The sequence below is a fragment of the Tenrec ecaudatus genome, chromosome 12 (assembly GCF_050624435.1).
Source record: "Tenrec ecaudatus isolate mTenEca1 chromosome 12, mTenEca1.hap1, whole genome shotgun sequence".
NCBI lineage: Eukaryota > Metazoa > Chordata > Mammalia > Afrosoricida > Tenrecidae > Tenrec > Tenrec ecaudatus.
The window spans coordinates 25,204,819-25,222,562 of record NC_134541.1 but is presented as its reverse complement, the minus strand read 5'-3'; the positions used below and the strand labels follow the sequence as shown (position 1 = coordinate 25,222,562).

The 17,744-nt window shown below is 54.2% G+C and overlaps 1 protein-coding gene across 5 annotated transcripts in view; it reads left to right on the top strand.

Annotated features, from left to right (window-relative positions):
• Nucleotides 1–10,255: 10,255 nt before the first annotated feature.
• SRC (SRC proto-oncogene, non-receptor tyrosine kinase) overlaps nucleotides 10,256–17,744 on the top strand; it is a 49,238-nt gene continuing 41,749 nt past the window's right edge. For all 5 annotated transcript variants that reach the window (XM_075528780.1, XM_075528774.1, XM_075528775.1 and 2 more), the window contains exon 1: nucleotides 10,256–10,460. The gene's annotated coding sequence lies outside the window, so the exon portion shown is untranslated. The remainder of the gene's footprint in view (nucleotides 10,461–17,744) is intronic.

The window sequence follows — 17,744 nt, the reverse complement described above, 5'->3', positions numbered from 1 at the left end:
ATGAGAGAAGATGCCCCCCCCCCCTCTAAGGATCAAGCAGGGGCAGGAACTCCAAGAGACCAGAAGCCTTCCTCCAGAGCCCAATGGATAGAGGGAACCTTCCCGTGGAGTCGGTGCCCTCAATTCAGACTTCTAGTCTCCTGAACCACCAGACATTTCTGTTTGTTAAATCCACCCAATGTAATGGATTTCTGTGATAGTAGTACTAGATACTTTGTGATCATTCATGAGCCGATGTTGATACAGTATTATTCATTACAATGCGCGCCATTCAGTCCATTCTGATGTATAATGACCCTGTATGGGAGCTCTGAAATTGTAAAAAATGTTTAATGAATCATTTTATTGGGGGGCTCTTACTAACCTTATGATAATCCATCACTCAATTGTATGAAGCACACTTGTACACATGCTGCCACCAACATTTCCAGAATATTTTCTTTCTACTTGAGCCCTTGGTATCAGCTTCTCTCTTTTCCCCTCCCTTCCCCCCTCCCACCCTCATGAATCCTCGATCATTTATATATTATTATTGTTATTTCATGTCTTACATTGTCCTTTGTCTCCTTTTTTAAAAAGTCATTTTATTAGGGGCTCATACAACTTTTATCACAATCCATACATACATCAATTGTGTAAAGCACATTTGTACATCCACTGCCCTCATCATTCTCAAAACATTTGCTCTCCACTTAAGCCCTTTGCATCAGCTTCTCATTTTTCCCCTCTGTGCCCGCTCCCCCCTCCCTCATGAACCCTTGATAATTTATAAATTATTATTTTGTCATATCTTGCACTGTCTGATGTCTCCCCTCACCCACTTTTCTGTTGTCCGTCCCCCAGGGAGGAGGTTATATGTAGATCCTTATAATCGGTTCCCCCCTTTCCACTCAACCCTCCCTCTACCCTCCCGGTATCACCACTCTCACCACTGGTCCTGAAAGGATCATCTGCCCTGGATTCCCTGTGTTTCCAGTTCCTATCTGTACCAATGTCCATTCTCTGGTCTAGCCAGATTTGTAGAGTAGAATTGGTGTCATGATAGTACGGGGGGGGGAGGGGGAGGGACGGGAAGCATTTAGGAACTAGAGGAAAGTTGTATGTTTCATCGTTGCTACACTACACCCTGACTGGCTCATCTCCTCCCTGTGACCCTTCCGTAAGGGGATGTCCTATTGCCTACAGATGAGCTTTGGGTCTCCACTCTGTACTTCCCCTCATTCACAATGATATGATTTTTTGTTCTGATGATGCCTGATACCTCATCCCTTGGACACTTCGTAGTCCACAGGCCTGTGTGCTTCTTCTATGTGGGCTTTGTTGCTTTTGAGCTAGATGACCGCTTGTTTGTCTTCAAGCCTTTAAAACCACATACGCTATATCTTTTGATAGCTGTGCACCATCAACTTTCTTTGCCACATTTGCTCATGCACACATTTGCCTTCAGTGATCATATCAGACAGGTGAGCCCATAATGTTATGATTTTTTGTTCTTTGATGCCTAATAACTGATCCATACGGCACCTCGTGAGCACGCAGGCTGGTGTGCTTCTTCCATGTGGCCTTTGTTGCTTCTCAGCTAGATGACCACTTCCTTACCTTCAAGGCTTTAAGACCCCAGACACTATATCTTTTAATATCCGGGCACCATCAGCTTTCTTCACCACATTGGCTTATTCACCCGCTCTGTCTTAAGCTATTGTGTTGGGAAGGTGAGCATCATGAAATGCCAGTTTAATAGAACAAAGTATTCTTGAATTGAGGGAGTACTTGAGTGGATGCCCAATGTCCATCTGCTACCTTAATACTAACTGTATACGTATATGCACATAGATCTATTTCCACATCCTCATATATAAATAAATACATATGTACATGCCTGTATTTAGACCTCTATAAATGCCCTTTACCTCCTACTTCTTTCCTCTATTTCCTTTTACTTTCTCTTGTCCCACTATCATGTTCAGCCTTCATTAGGGTTTCAGTAATTCCTCTTGGTTACATTACCCTTGGTCACAACCTACTAGGCCTCCTACATCCTCCTCACCACCAATTTGGATCACTTGTGGTTCCCTTGTCCCTGGGTTTGTTAACCCATTTCTTTTTCCCCACCTCCCTCTCTCCCATGGCCCCCTCCGGAAACTGTCAGTCCTGTTGTTTTCTCCTCCAGATTGTTCATCCTGTCTCTCTTATTTAGACAGACCTGCGGAGATAATAACACGCACAAAAACAAGACAGAGCAAAGGCAAGCAACAAAATAAAACAAAACAACAAAAACAATGACAAAAAAGAAAACACAATAACAAGAAAGAAAAGCTTGTAGTTAGTTCAAGGACTGTTTGTTGACCTTTAGGAGTGTTTTCTGGTCGAGTCTGATGGGGCCCTAAGCCCTAGCCCCAAAGCCTATTTTTGGTATTCCCTGGGGACTTCATTGTTCTCTTCCCCTTGCTATTCTGTTCCACGCCCTTAGTGTTTTGCCTCGGTGTAGTGGGATCAGATTGGGCAAAATTCCCACACTGTGTCTCCAGTGCTGTCCCCTGTAGGGCTATGGGTCAGTGAGGGATGCCGTGTCTCATAATGGGGCCGGCCATGTGGTCTTCTCTGTGGTTTGGCTGCTCTGAGCGGGAATCTCATCCTCAAGGCTTGGTGGGCCAGGATGTGCTCCTCTCTCCTCCTCCCCCTTCATCTGCTCCCCTGTGCTCTGAGCAGACACGTCCCTCTCCCGGAGCTGCATGAAATTGTAATTTTTTTTCCTGTGTCATCCTCACAGGGGTTCTTTACTTTTTTTTTTTTAAACATTTTATTAGGGGCTCATACAACTCTTATCACAATCCATACATATACATACATCAATTGTATAAAGCACATCTGTACATTCTTTGCCCTCATTATTTTCAAAGCATTTGCTCTCCACTTAAGCCCTTTGCATCAAGTCCTCTTTTTTCCCCTCCCTCCCCGCTCCCCCTCCCCCCTCTCATGAGCCCTTGATAATTTATAAATTATTTTGTCATATCTTTCCCTGTCCAGCGTCTCCCTTCACCCCCTTTTCTGTTGTCCTCCTCCAGGGAGGAGGTCACATGTAGATCCTTGTAATCGGTTCCCCCTTTCCAACCCACTCACCCTCTACCCTCCCAGTATCGCCCCTCACACCCCTGGTCCTGAAGGTATCATCCACCCTGGATTCCCTGTGCCTCCAGCTCCTATCTGCACCAGTGTACAACCTCTGCTCTATCCAGACTTGCAAGGTAGAATTTGGATCATGGTCGTGGAGGGTGGGGGTCGGGGTGGGGGGGAGGAGAGGAAGCATTCAGGAACTGGAGGAAAGTTGTATTCTTCATCGGTTCTAAGTCGCACCCTGACTGACTCATCTCCTCCCCTAGACCCCTCTGTGAGGGGATCTCCATTGGCCGACAAATGGACTTTGGGTCTCCACTCTGCACTTCCCCTTTCATTCGCTGAAATTGTAAATCTTAATGGGAGCAGACAGCCTCATTTTTCTCTCAGGGAATGGCTGGTGGTTTGAACTGCTCAGTGCCTATCTCACAGCATCGCCAGGGCTCCTGTATTATTAACTAAAGCTGATAGTTTATTCAGGTTTCTTAACTTTTTGACGAATGTTCTTTTTTTTTCTGTTCTAGGATCCTAACCGGGTCCACCGGATTACATTCAGGTTCCCGTCTCTTTAGGCTTCTCTTGGATGTGGAAGTTTCTCAGGCATTCTTGGTCTTTGATTGATGGCCTTGGCAGTTTTGAGGATTCAATGCCATGAGTTTGATCTGACTCTTCCAACCAGAGCCTCTTTCACTCCTCCTAAACAACATTTGTTTTCCTAATGGTCCGGGGTGAGACAAGGAAGGGATATGTTGATTGGCTTATGTGATTCACCTGTGCATGAATGTTAATTTGGGCTAATTCTGATTGCCATTCTGCTGGGCATCAAATTAGTCAATGGGGAAGTGGGGAGGTGTGGAGAAATTCCCAACCAGCAGAAAAGAAGAGGCAGGAGTGGAACAAGTCCTTTGGACTTTGAGATCCCCTGCACATTGAACCTTCTAGGAGACAGCGTGGTCATCAGGGCAGTAGTGGCAGCAGCAGGAGCCAGAACATAAGACAGAGCGTGGACCTCCCAGCCCACAGAGCAGGTAAAGCTGAGTGCTCTGGGGCAGGAGGCTGGCTTGCCTCTGGGCACTTACTGTATACACTTGAGTATAAGCTGACCCGAATATCAGCCAAGGTACCTAATGTTACCGCAAAAACTGCATGAAAAATGTGCTGAAAAAGACTTGGCTTATACCGGAGGATATAGGGGAGCTGGGTTTGCTGACCCACGAGACTAGAACTGAGTGCCTTTGGGCTGAGGTTTACAGCAGAGTGGCATGCCCTTTGGGCATGTATTGGCAGCCCTAAAAGAGCCTTGTCACAGAGCCTGAGCAGGACAGAGGCCAGGCCAAGAGGCTGAGGGCCAGCGGGAGGCCTGCCTCTGTGCTTGGCAGTGAAGAAACTGTCCTGAGTGAACAAGTGTATTCTGAGCATTTCTCACATGAATTCTGAGCACATAATTAATTTCCCAAATAAACCCCATAACTGTGCGTGAGTTCTGTGTGGCCATTGAAGTGAATTAAAGAGCCCAGCAGGAGAGTAACATGTGCAGAAAGCAGAGTGCTGGGGGGATGGGGCTGGTGGTGGCTGATGTCAGAACGGGATTCTGAAGGATGGAGAATGTGGACATGTCTGACTCCTGCCTGTGGCTATTAGCCTTGGGAGCCAGGGGAGGTCAGCTGTGGCCCCAGGCCTTTTCTTCAAAGGCGTGCTGGTCAGTTATGCTGTAAGATGCTTCTCTATCGGGTTTGCCTGCTCTGTTTCTCCTGGCCAGACTGATGATCAGGGGGTTTGCTTTGAAAAGCAGAGAGGTAACGTGTCATTTTTTCAAGTGACGTTTATTACATAAAGTCACATGCTTTTTCACAGTTAACATCGACCTCGGTTCTCCACGGCCCTTTCCAGAATGTCCTTTTCAGGACAAAGTTGCCATGTAACAGTTAGCCCACAGCGAACGAGTCCAGAGTTACATTCCGCTCCTGGAGAGCACAGCAGCGGCAGGTATTAACTTGGTTTTTGTACTTTAGTATCAGCATTTCAAAGTACTCCTACAAAGCGTCGCTACAGCCTGTCGTCCCAACAGGCAGGCCTGGGGAATGGAGGAGGATTCAAGTGACAGGACAGTGAGGCTCAGAGAGAGACAGTGGTTCCTGGTCAGCCCCCTGGGGCCTAAGCTCTGGGTTAGACTCTGAAATCCGAGTCTCACAGAAAGTCCGGTGGGTTTGAGCTCTTGATTCAACAGGGCTCGGATTCTGCTTTGGGTTCGAATGCGAGGCCTTGCCTTGCTCTCTTTCAAAGGAGCCTGGTGATCACACGTTAGGCTGCTAACCATAAGGTCAGCAGTTTGAAACCACCAGCTGCTCCGAGGGAGGGAGCGAGGTAAGCAACTTCTACTCCCGTAAAGAGTCAGTCTTGGAAACGCACGGGGACAGTTCTACTCTGTCCTATAGGGTCGCTGTGAGTCGGCATCGACTCGATGGCAGGGAGGGCAGAGCCCTCCCTCACTGTGACCTCAGAGTCGGTCGTCTCTTCTCTGGGACTCTGGGACGGGGGTGCCAAGCAGTGTGTGGAGAACGAACACCCCACAGAGCCCACACAACAGGACCCTGCACAGGGCGCCCCACGGAACTGAACTGCGACCATGAGTCTTTGAAGAGCCGTTCAAGCCCTGCAGCCAACTCTCTCCTCTCTGCTAGGCAGAAGGTTCCTCCTAACCCTTCTTGTCTGTGGGGTCAGGCTCTGGCTTCAGATTTCCGGGCCCCCCCCCTCCTGCCGGGCAGATCAAGGGCCCCCTGCTCCTTCCATTTTTTTTTTCTCTCAAACATTCTGGGATGTGGAGGAAAGAGGGCTGGGCCCGGGGGAGGGTGGGACATGGGGGGAGGGGGAGAATGGCTCTGCCTGCCTCCTGTGTGTGACCTGGGGGAGTGCCTGTCCCTCTTTAAGCCTCTACTGTGGCCTGAGAAGTTGACAAGATGAGTGGCTAGGCTTTCTTGGCACTTGGCTTTGACACCAGTCTTGGGGGGAGGGGGATTCTCAGGGGGGTGGGAAGGCATTTGCCCCCCTTTTCAGATGTGTGGGTCTTTTCTGGAAGGCCTCCACTCTGTCTCCAGACCCAAGCTGGGTGGAGAAGTGCTTGGGCCTCCGATTTCCTGGCCCTACAGTCAGGAGAGAAGGGCAGGCCATGAAGATTTGAGGTGGAGCAGGGCAGTGCTCAGTGGTTAGCACTGTCATGGATACGTGGTCACTCAGGTCTGGCCCCTGAGGTGGACACCGGCCAGCAGGTGCAGGCACGGTGGCTGGCCTGAGGGAGAATGTGCCACCCACTCCTCATTCCTCCGGACTCTCCTTGGGGTTAGTGAGGGCTCCTGATTGCCCCCCTCCTCACATCCCTTCCTCTACCGGGTAGTGACCTCTGCCATCTCTCCGGGGCTCCCCACTGCTTCCAGGTCAGGAGTCCAGTCTGGCTGTCAAGGACCCTGGGAGGGCGGAGCGGGGTTCATCTTCCTGCCTTGCTTCTCCTCACTGGCAGCCCGCCCACCATCCTGGGCTCCACACCTGGTTCCAGGCACAGCAGTGCTTCTCGGTCCCGGGTCTGTTCAGGCTGCTTCCTCTGTTCCCTTTTCGCCTGGTAGCCTTCTCTGCAGACTTCTGCCCTCTCCCATGACCTCCTTCCACCAGCCTCCCACATGTGTCTTGCACGGGGCGGGGGGTCTTCTTCAGGGTCCTCAGCCCCCACCGCTGTGCCTATCCCAGGGTCACCTGTCCCAGCTCCTCCAGGCTGTGAGCTCCCCCGGGGCACCAGCCAGGCCAGGTTTATTTATTGCTGTCTTCCTTGAATCTAGCTCACATCTTAGTGCATAGTAGGTGCTCAATAAAAACTGACCAGATAAAGGAAGCCTAAGGCTTAGCCAAAGGAGCCCTGGTGGCATCATGGGGGATACGTTGGGCTGCTAACTGCAGGGTCATCAGTTTGAAACTAGCAGTTGTTCCTCAGGAGAAAGATGGGACTTCCTACCCCCGGAAAGTCACAGGGGCCTTTCTACCCTGTTGTGCAGGCTCACTATGAGTTGGCAGTGACTCGATGACAGTGTGAAGGCTTTGGGGAGAGGGGAGACCTTGGAGAGTGGAGAGCATTCCAGGCAGAGGGACCAGCAACTGTGAAATCCTCATCCTCAAGGCGGGGGTGGGGGGGTGTAGGGGGGAAAAACTCCACTGTGAATGGGCCAGGAGGTAGGCTTGACAGAGGGGGGAAGGCGACCAGGGCCTACAAAGCAGGGGTTTGTGGAGGGGGTTGTCAGCGTCCAGACTGGGCTGCAACTCTGAGGAATTTGATTGTCCACTAAAGCACAGCGCCTCAGGTGGCGCCAAGCCTAGTCCATAGCTTCAGTCCCGCCCCCACTGCCCGCCCTCCCCCCCCCCAGCTCCTCCCCCCCACAGTCTTGAGTCTACTGGCTTCAGACAGAGGACTCCCAGTAAACCATTTGGGGAATGACAGGGCTGGTCTGGAATTTCCCGCTGAGTGCCTGTGATGGGTCCAGCCTCCCAGTAGCTGCTCTAAGGATGAGCTGGGGGGGGGGGGGGGTAGGGGGTGCAGCAGATAGGCCACCATTGAGCCAGGACCCTGGGTGGGATGTGGGTGGGGCCCCTGATCTCACACCATGGGAAGGCTCTGGCCTGTGAGTCCACAGCCAACTGCCTGAGGTTGGGCTTCACCCCATACTCTCCACCCTACCCTTGGCATGACTTTGACCCCCAAGCACAGGGGAAAAGGGGGGGGCAGAGGAGGCGTCCCGAGACCCCGGGCTGCGTACCACCCCGGCTCACCCTGTTAGCAGTGAGCAGTGTCGACATTGGCAACATCTGTCAGCTGCTGGGAGCTCTGGGCTGGGGAATTACCCTAGTTGGTGTGCCGGGCTGGACTGTGTATACAGTCAGTGATTAATACATGGCTTAGGTCTGTTAATGACAACGAATGGCTTGCATGCATTATGCCGGATACTTAAGAATACACTGGTAAATGTTTAGCAATGGGCTCAGGGGGCTGGGGTGGGGGTTAAAACAAAACAACAGTATGATGTGTGGCATTTGCTGATTCCCAGGATGTCAGCACTTTTCACCGAGGCTGGTACCAGGCCATCAGCGAACACCGAGCTGAGGAGAGCTACATGGGTAGCTCTGTGAGCAGGTAGTAGTCAGTCCTGACACCCCCTGCCCCCCCCACCCCCTATGGAGCCCAGGCCTAGCCATGTGGCAGTCAAGGAAAGCCTTCAGAAACACAGAGAGTAAGGGCAGGGAAAGAAATCTCCCCCAGCCAGGGGCCTGGGTTAATCTTTAAGCCAGCCTTGCAAGCAAGTGCCGCCATCTTGCCAGGCCAGGCTGGCATGTGGGACTGCTCTATTGCCAGTCTGCTGTGGACCTTCTGGCAGCCCCTCCCACCTCCGGCCTCAGTTTACCAACCACAAATGCTACCCTTCAGTGAGCACAACACCGTGGGTCACCTTCATACCTGTCAGTCCTAACCTTCCTAGGTGCCCTCTGGGGGCCACTCTCCTCCCGTTTGACAAGTGAGGAGATTGAGGGGGGGTTAGCAGGGAGGGGGGCACCAGCCCAACCCTGGTTTCTCTTTCATCTGACTGGGTCCTTGTTCCCCATTTGTGAAATGGGAGAGCTTCCAGAGGAGGACCGTGGAGGCAGGTGGTGGTACTTAAAGCTGGATTCGGGCGATTCCCCAGAGAGGCCAGGGGGAGGAGTCAAGGTGGGGAGCTCTACCTCCAATGGGGCAGTTCTGGATCTTGGGGTGGGGATCTGCTGGGCTCAGACAAGAGGATTTGAGGGGTTTGTGGCATAAAGCAGCATTTCCTCAATGTTACTCCCTTCCACTCATCTACCCCCGCCACTTTTCTTATATGTCCTGCCTGTGTCCAGAAGTGCTTAGCTCTTTGGTGACTGGAAAATGTCATTGCTACTTAAACACTAGCTTCTGCACACCCCTACTCCCCCAGCAGGAAGGTCTTCTATTTAGGGTCTGATTGGGAGATCAGAGGCAAAACAACAACAAAGCCCCTGCCATTGAGTTGATTCTGACGCCTGGTGATACAGGACAGTGGAAATATCCCCAGGGTATCTGAGACGGTACATCTAGACAGGGGTCTCCTCGCACTGCCATTGAGTCAATGCTGACTCACAGCGACCCCTGATACTGTGAACCGTGTATGAAAGTGGAATCTGGTGATCGGAGGATTACAGTCCAATGAGGAATCACCACACCAGCAGGGCTCCTTTACAAGTACAGCCTCATCTTTCTCCAGCAGAGTGGCAGGTGGTTTGAACAGCCAACCTTGTGGCTAGCAGCCAACCCCCAGTGCAGTCTGGGCACCTTTTGACCTTCTGTACCCCCAAACCCCGCTGCTATAGAGCTGAATCCATCACACAGGGTTCTCTGTTTAGGGTTTCCAAGGCTATAAATCTGGATGGGAGCAAAGAGCCTCTCTTTCTTCCAAGGAGCAAGCTGGTGGTTTGAACAGCCGACAATTGTGGTTCCTGGTAACCGACTACATAACCAGGGCTAGGTGATGTTGATTTTTGTCTCATGCACAATCCATTGAACATGTCAGTACTGTTGACACACACAAAGCCTCCAGTGCCCCAGCTCCCACTTCGGGGAACTCCAGTCAAGGCTGCCAGCAGTCCTCGGTGGCCGGGCTCCTGCTAGGTAATCCCTGCCTTCCCAGCATCTCCGTTTGTTTCCTCATCTGTGCAATGGGGACAGTCACAGTGCCACCCAGACCGGATCATTGCAGGATTAGATCCTCACATGGACCCGAGCTACTTACTATGGCGCCGGCTAAGGGGCAAGCGCTCACTCGGGTCCATGTGATAATTCTGACTAATAATCGCAGCAGCAGCAGGGGTAAATACGTGATGAGTGGGTGGCGGGAGTAGGGAGGCTCTTTTGGCCTGGGAACGGGTGGGGGTCTCTGGGCTGGGCCGGAGTGGGAGGCGGGGCCTCTGTTCTGGGTCCCGCCAGCCTGCCCCGCCCAGACCCTTGGCTCCGGAGGGCCAGCATCGGTCTCCCAGGTCACCGGTGAGGAGTGAGTCCCCACACGCTTCCTCCTTCCTCCTCCTCCTCCTCCTCCTCCTCCCCACCGCCCGCGGCCCCTCCTCCCGCTTGCGCTCCCTCCTTCCCCCTCCCCTCCCCAAGCCGCCGCCGCCTCCTCCTCCCTTTCTCTCGGTCTGTCTCTCCGGGTCGGTCGGGAATCCATTCCGGCCTGGGAGCCGGAGTGGCCAGGCCACTGTCTGCCTGACCCGGGCGTCCAGCGGTCCGCCCTTCTGTGCGTCTGTCCGCCGGCCAGCTGTCTCAGGTGAGTGCCCCCCGCCCCTCCGCCGGGCCCGTAGTCGCGCGGGTGAAGGAGACCCCCACCCCACCCCCGCCCGGACCACCCCAGCGTCGGATCGCAGGGCTGCTGGGCTCCTGCTACCCCCCCACCCCTGTCCCCAGCCCTCCAGCCCCCGTTTGCTGGATCCCGGAGATCGCAGAGGGCGCAGGGACCCGCCGGGCGGCCTTTTGTTGTGATGCCGTGTGGGGGGGGAAGGGGGGAGGAGGGGGAAAGGGGGCAGGACCGGGCCGTTGGAGCCCTAGAGGTTCAGGGGCCCCTCCAGCGCAACCCTCCCCGCTGTGAAGCCCCCAGAGATGCCAGCGAGCCAGCCCGAGACCACCCCCCTGGCCGGGTCTAGGCCAAATCTGAAATCTGAGTCAGTCGGCGCCGCCTCCAGCCGCTACTGCCCCAGCTCAGTGCCCCCAGCCGGGGTAGGCGGTGGGGTGGAGGGGCGGGCCAGACGGGCGGGGGGGGGGGGGGCGCTGGGAAGGGAGCCCCAGTGCGGGGCGCCAGGAGCTTCTGGTGCTCATGGCGCCTCAAGTCGGGCCTGGTGGTGACCTGCGAGGAATAAGGGGCTGAGCCTGTCCGGGCTTGGTCCCCGCTGCCCACAGCCTTGCTCCTGGGCAGGCCCCGCGCTGCCTGCTGAGAAGTTGGCAAAAGTTTTGGGTGTCTGCTGCCTGGTGGGTCCACCTGCCTGTTTGGGATGGGGCTGGGGGTGGGTGGGTTTGAGGCCAGGCTGGGCCTGCAATTGTCCTGCTGACCCTTCCCGCAACTCCCTGCCCTCTCTGAGCCTGAGCCCTTGGCAGTGGCAGGTGGGCCTGAGTGGGCTTTGCAGGGCTGGTGGAGAGGATGGATGGAGACCAACAGAAGGGACTCCCCTGTGACAGTGGGCATGGTGTGTGTGGCCCCGGGCAGGGGTTCCTGCGTGTAGGGGTTCTTTCTTTACAATGGACCAGTGGTTCCTGGGTTACCCCCGGGGTAAGTCCTGGTCCAGCAACAATGTAGCTGAGACCCGTCTTAGCTTGCTGGTGGGCCTGCCTGGTCCTGTCCCTCACCTTTTACTTCCTGTGCCCTCATGGGGAAGCCCAGGCTGGAGATTACACCTAGGCTTCTTCTCAAGTGACCTGGCCAAGGGACTGCCATGCTGAGGTGCAGCGAGACAGGGATGCAGCGAGACAGGGACTAGGCAGGTAGTAAGTAGCTATTCAATAAACACATACTTCCCTACCTGAGGAAAATAGGTGGGGAATAGGTTGCTGGCTCAAGTGGGGCTCATCCCCTTGTGCCTAGAAGGTCTTCGACCCGCTTGAGAAAGCAGCAGCCCCAACTTGGTCCAGCCACACGGTAGCCGTGCGCCCATGGGCACTTTGGGACCTTGGTTTTGATTTTGCCCGTGTGACAAGAGCCCACAGTCAAGGTGGGTGCGAATAACAGCCGAGTAGGTTCTCTTGTTTCCCCCCAATTTGGGGGTGGGGACACTTGAGACATAGAGAGGGGAATTGGTGGGCCAAAGCCACACAGCTTGGAGCTGGGATTAGAACCCAGGACTCAGAGACCACGGCTGGCTGCCTTGCGCCTCTTTGTGATGGGGGCCCAGCCTGGAGCCAGGCAGCCAGCCCTGTGGAATAAAGACTATCGATGGGTGACTGAATGGAAGTCACGATGCCCCTCGGGGTCTGCCTTGTGTGATTGTGTCTTTCCGCCCTGAGAACTTATGTCCCATGTGTCACCTCCCTCAGCTGACTGCCTGCCCAGGCCCTCCGCTGTGGTTCCTGGACTGTGTTGCTCATCTGCAGTCTCTTCAGTGCTTAGCTTAAGGCCCCCCCTCGCCCAGCTCGGTCCTCTCAGTCTGTGCTGTCCTCAGAGTACAGCCCCGCATCTTGGCTTGTTCCTTGATCGATCGCCACCTGAGGGTCTGGCTTTCTGGGGTTGAGCCCTGCCCAGGTGGGAACAGAGAGCTGCGGTGAGGTCCCCGCCGGTCGACTTTTCTAACCTTTTCATCAGGGAGCAACTCCTTTACTCTAACTTGCGCAGATACGAGCGCCCACGGGTCCGCACTGAGCAGCTGCTATGTGGAAGGTGTTCAAGTCAGCTGCGATGCCTGGCGCTAGTGCTGTCCTGGGGTGAGCAGCAGGAGCCATGGGCGTCATGGGGATGGGGGTTTCCCAGGGGTGGCGGTGCCTGAGCTGAGGGAGAACCCTCAGTTACTCAACAAAGAAGGGAAAGGGGGCAGGGTTTCTTTCCCCTACTCTTCAGACATTGCTCAGGGCGCCATTTCCTGCCCCTTCCCCCAAGACGATGGGAGTGGTATACTTACTGAGGGATATGGAGAGGAATTTGAATCTGGAGCTGAGGCCAAGTAGCAAACAAGTTGCAGCAGATAAGGATTCAGAGTGTGAGGCTGGGGGGTGTGGAGGAGGAGGAGGCTTGACCAGGCAGGGGCACTGCATGTGCAAAGGTCCTGCGGTAGGGGGGTTGTGTGACTGCAGAGGAACAATGGAAAAGCCTGTGAGGCTGGAGCCCAGAGAGTGAGGGGGAGTGGCCAGAGGTGAAGTCCAGGGTGTTATCAGCAGGGCTGGGCCATGCAGGGAGTTGTAGGTCTTGGGGGCAGAGTTTGGCCTTCATCTTCACACAGAGGGTATTGGGTGTCTTCTGTAGGCACTGCTCCAGGCTCGAGGCCCAGGGGGCTTGAAGCCAGATATGTGGGTAGGGCTCCTTGGCTGCCAGGTATTTTGTGAGGGGTGTAGATCCAGTGAGAAGAGGAGGCTGCCTTTGAGGCTAGGCTTGAAGGTTGCGTGTACTCACAGGAAGGCAGGGGAGGGTGAGAATCCGGGGTAGGAGCAGTGCAGGGTAGGTTGGCTGGACCCTGGGAGGTGAGCTGGAGGAGCAGGAGAGGGTCAGCTGGGGAGATGGAGCCTGGAGGTGTGACAAGGAGCCAGGAGTCAGAAGGCCTAGGTGCTTCTACTTGTTGTGTGTCTGTGGGGGGGCTACATGTCTGGTGCACGTCACTGTGGGGACTCAGGAAATGGGACTGGCCTTGTACTGTGTGACATTGAACAAGGTGGCTACTATCTCTGGTCCTGTATTCCCCAAGTGTGTGATGAAGGCTTTGTGTGGATGCTGAGTCTAAAGGTGACAGTCTGGGCAAGGCTGGCCTAGGAGAGGATATTGCAGTCAAGGTCACTCATGTGCTGAGTGGTCTTGGGACCCTCCCTGTGCCTTCTCTGTGTGCAAGGAGGCTGAACTGGGGTGAGTGCCATGAGTCTAGGCCAGTGGTTCTCAACCTTCCTCATGCTGCGACCCTTTAATACAGTTCCTCATGTGGTGGTGACCCCCAACCATAACATTATTTTCGTTGCTACTCCATCACAGTCATTTTGCTACTGCTATGAATCGTCATGTAAATATCTGATAAACAGGATATATTTTCATTGTTACAAATTGAACATCATTAAAGCATAGTGACTAATCACAAAAACAATATGTAGTTCTATATTGTGAAATTTTTATTTCTAATGACAGATAAATGAAAGTTTGTCTTTGTAGCATGTGTATGGTGTAGCATGGTATGGTGTAACAATCTTCACATCTGGCACTTGTATGTGGACTTATCTGCATGTGGGGCGGATCCGCCTGGAGACAGATAGAGGAGCAGTGTATTTTCCGACGGTCTTAGGTGACCCCTGTGCAAGGGTCATTGACATCCAAAGGGGTCACGACCCACAGGTTGAGAACCGCTGGTCTAGGCCAGCACGCTTCTTGAAAGCCTACTGAAGGTGAGACTGGGGACCACAGGTCCCCATTTCTGGATACAAACCCTGAGACCCAGTGGGAAGACATCACTTGCCTCAGGTCTCCTATTCACCAAGTGACGACAGGCCTGGGCAGGGACTCCTAGTTCAGGACTTGGCTCCGCCAGGGGCCTCCCAGCTCTCTGCAGGCTGAGGGCCACTTCCAAGACCCGCCACTGCCCTGCCATGGGCCCTTTGACCACAACCACATTTCCTGCCCTTCTCCCCATGGGTCCCTGCAGCCCTTCATTTCCCCTCCACTCGTTGCTCCCACCGCCTATCTCCCTGGGAAACCACTTTGGTTTCCAGTGGAGCCCTAGTGGGAGTGCACTTCCTCTGGGGAGCCTCCATGTCCTCATCTGTGCAGCGGGATAAGAAAAGTCGTGGTGGCCGGAGTGGCCACGAGGACAGAAATACAGGGCTTGGCCACCTTAGCTGCTCCACACATGGGAGTTGGGAAGGACCAGAGACTGGTTCAAGGCATCTGATCCCCTGCTCCGTGACTCAAGCCTCTGCAGCTGGTGTCTGGCTCTGTATCACTGTTTCCAGGCCCAGGAGTCGCCTTTCCTTTGTCCAAACCCTTAATCTCCAGGGTATGCACAGAGGCAAGTCACTGGTCCTTTCTGAGCCCCAGCCTGTTCTCCCTTCCTTGATAAGGTTTAGGACTCAGCTAACATCCTTTTAATGCCTCGAATCTATTGGGAGTTCAGTAAATAGTATGCTTGCTTTCCCCCTTTCTGTTCCTCATGAAGATTCAGATGTCCAGTCTGGGCTTGATCCAGTGCCCACATCTTCTGGACATGGAGTGCTATGTTAGGTAGCATTCTGATGCCCAGCCTTGGCTTCATGTTGCGTTGTGTTTGATTAGCAATGTCTTGTTGTGTTGTGTTTGACTAGCAATGTCTGCCATGGGCAGGGGCTATAAAACCATATTTTTGGCATTCCTGTTCTGTTCTCACCTTCTGGTTTCACAGATAGGGAAATTGAGGTCAAAAAGACCCAGGGTCACCCAGTAAATCATCCAAGCTCAGAAAAAACAAAAGATGTCTCTCTTGTCTTCTGATCTAGTGCTCTTCTGAACCTTCCCACAGCCTAGCCTGGGTGGGGCCGAGGCAAGCGATGGATGACTCCGGAGGTCTAGAGCTGGACGTCCAACCCCTATCCTTTGGGACCTTAGGCAGTGACTTCTTCCCAGACTGGGCCTGAATTCCTACCCCGAGCCCTACAACTAACCAGAGAATTCCCGTTGAAAGGGAAGCCCGGGGAGCCTAGCCAGGTCCCTTCTGGCTCCCATCTGTGCTATGCGGGTTCTTCTCTTGCCCGCCCTCTGCCATGGGGCTTCCTGTAGGGGAGTTCACCGGCAGGCCTGGCCGCCTCAGTGTCCACTTGGCTCCCGTAGGTGGGTGGGGCCTGTGGAGTTGTTGAGAGACTGGGAATGGACCCTTCTGAGTCTTGGGGCCAGCTGGGCGGGGAGACCAGTAGAAGTGAATCCCAGCGTTGGGAGTGGGTGGTGCTAGCAAGCAGGACTGATCTGATGATCTGAGTTGGGCTGGCTCCTCCCACTTGAGGAACCCTGGTGGCATAGTGGTTATATATTGGGCTGCTAACCCACAAGGTCAGCGGTTCAAAAACATCAGCCACACCGAGGGAGAAAGGTGAGGCTTTTCTACTTCCACAACAAATTCCAGTCTTGGAAATCCACAGGGCAGTTCTACCCGGTCCTAGAATCAACTTGTCCAAATTTAGGGCCCTGACTTTTACTTTGTCTGATGTCGCTTCGCTGCCCTCCTGAGGGAGCCATTAACAAGGTGGTCTCCTTACCAACCCCCTCCCATCCTGGGAGCGATGGGACCAGTCCCAGTCACCCAGCATAATGAGGTGTGATCTTAGGCGCCTGGCTTCAAGGGATTTTTGGGTGCCTGAGTCCTGCTGAGCGTCCATCTAGCTGGGAATGTACGCTGGGGACAGGTGATCCCTGACTCTCTGGGTCCTGCCACGTGGACCCAAGGCAGTGGCAGGGGCCCTGGTAGATGCTCCTGGCACCAGGGGATGCGAGTTGTAGAATGGGTACTGCCTTTGGAGCCCGTTGGTCCTGGGTTTGGAGTCTGACTCTGCTACTTGTTGGTCCTGGGTTTGGAGTCTGACTCTGCTACTTGTTGGTCCTGGGTTTGGAGTCTGACTCTGCTACTTGTTTGTGGTGGTGCAGCGACTGCCCTGCTCTGAGCCTCGGTTGCCTGCTTTGTGAAATAGGGATGAGGAGGTGAGTGCCAGCTTTGAGGAGGGGGTATGGGGATGAGATGAGCTAACACGGGCCGAGTGCATGGCTCAGGGATGGCTCACAGTAGGTGCTTAACACTGTGAGCCTGTGATTAGGCAGGCAAGTCCTTTGCATGAAGGTAATTCCCTGCTGTAGGGATTGAGGTCATCTCTGGGAGGTAATTCCAGGCCCTATTGGTCTGGGGAATCCCTAGGGTGGAGGCAGACAAGCTTGGAGGGTGGATCGATGGGAAGGCGCCAGCCCCAGCCCCAGCCCCACCTTCTTTTAGGTCCAGCAAGGCTTCCCAATGCCCTGATGGCCCGCCTGGCATTGACCCTTCTCTCCAAAGAGTACCGCCATTTGGGCACTGGGTGCTTGGCATTCTTACCAGTGTGGCCTTCTTTTTCTGGGGAGGCAGCTGAGGTTCAGAGAGAGGCAGCTTGGCCAGAGGACTCACAGGAGGACTCCTGGGGACAGATGCTCCTCCCTCTTCCCTACCCAGGGTGTCTCCCACCTTTCCTCCCCCCAAGGGGAATCACTGGCCATCTTCCTGCTGGCTTGGGTTATCCGGCCTCCACGCCTTGCCCTTTGCAGACCCCACTGCCCACCATGTCCTTTTCCTCAGAACCTCTCCAATGGCAGACGCACTCTGCTTTTCAAAACCTTTGCTGACTGCCCTCCCTGCCCTGCCTAAATCCCTCCCCCTGCCTCCCGTCGGGCTCCAGCACATTCTGCCTTCCACAGATGGCAAGTCCTGGGGGCTCTTTTTGTCCTTGAAGGAGTACCCAGAGATAATCAGCATTACCTCCCCCCCTACACCCAAGGCTCTTTTAGCAGAAACCCTGAACACCTGCAGCAGGGTGGGGTGGGAACTGGTGCTGTCCTGGTCTGAATTTAGCTGTTGAGGAAACTGAGGTCTTGGGCCAGGGTCAAACTGAGTGCTCTCTCTGATTGGGCGCCCGGTGGACCTGGATACTCTTTTCGTTCCCTGCCCCTTGGCACCTAGTCCCTCTCCCTGGTGTCAAGAGGAGGATTTTGGAAGCCCAAAGAGGTGTCTTGCCTGAGGTCGCACGACCAGGAGAAGCAGACCTGCCCGAGACCTTGAATCCCAGGTTGGCCAGCCCTCAGAGTCCTTTCAGCTGTACTAGGGCCCTAGGCCTGTGCCCTGCCTCCATAACCTCCCTCATTCTCATGGCTTTGCTGTGAGGTAGCGGTACTGGC